The sequence below is a fragment of the Eurypyga helias genome, unplaced genomic scaffold, assembly GCF_000690775.1.
Source record: "Eurypyga helias isolate BGI_N326 unplaced genomic scaffold, ASM69077v1 scaffold8279, whole genome shotgun sequence".
NCBI classification, from domain to species: domain Eukaryota; kingdom Metazoa; phylum Chordata; class Aves; order Eurypygiformes; family Eurypygidae; genus Eurypyga; species Eurypyga helias.
Genome location: NW_010274025.1, coordinates 65,903 through 66,607, shown reverse-complemented (window position 1 = coordinate 66,607; position 705 = coordinate 65,903). Strand labels below are relative to the sequence as shown.

At 51.1% G+C, this 705-nt stretch overlaps 1 protein-coding gene across 1 annotated transcript in view; it reads right to left on the bottom strand.

Moving 5' to 3' along the window:
- Nucleotides 1-705, bottom strand: part of LOC104515639 (astrotactin-2-like) — a gene marked incomplete at its 3' end in the record, with an annotated part of 135,912 nt that overhangs the window by 72,970 nt on the left and 62,237 nt on the right.

Genomic DNA, 705 nt, shown 5'->3' with positions numbered 1-705 from the left:
CCCCTGTGCACGCGTGTGTTTATTCCCATGTGCAATCATCAAGCCGATCAGAGGTGCCGAAGTAATTTCACATTCAAATAAACACATTGCGAGCATTTAGGGGAATGCCTAATCATTGAAACAAATGGGGCGGCGTCGGCGGGGACGGGCACAGGCATCTATCTGGCGTGCTGCGCTCTGCCGGTGCCCGGCTTAATGCAGCACACGAATGGAGGGAGCAGACCCACTGTGCCATTTTTAAATTGCTTCCCAACCTAGCGATTTCCTGACGGTGATTTTGCAAGCGCAGCAGCAAAGTTCACCCTCTCCTCACCAAAGAGCTTGGTCCGAGTGTCCTGAGCGTGGTGTGACTGGAGGAAACCTGGACGCTAATTTCAAACTGCGGATGATATTTCAGTTTTTCAGCTCCTCTAACTCACAAAAAGCCTGAAGGGACTCCAGTCTACAAATCCCTGCCCCAGCCCTCATTTTGAATTTGTTCCTTTTAATTGCCTTTGTGCCAAGAGGAAGGCTGGGAAATTTCCATCCGATGGCTGCTTTGCATGGAAAATAAAGGGCAGAAAACAGGAGTTTGGAGCAAGGAATTGCCAAGGTGACCCTCCCTGACAGCTACACCGGCACCAGGGTGGTTGCCAGACACAGTCACCACATGCCAGTGCAGCTTTAGGGAAGTGCCAGGGCACAGGTAATGTAACCTACAGCAGA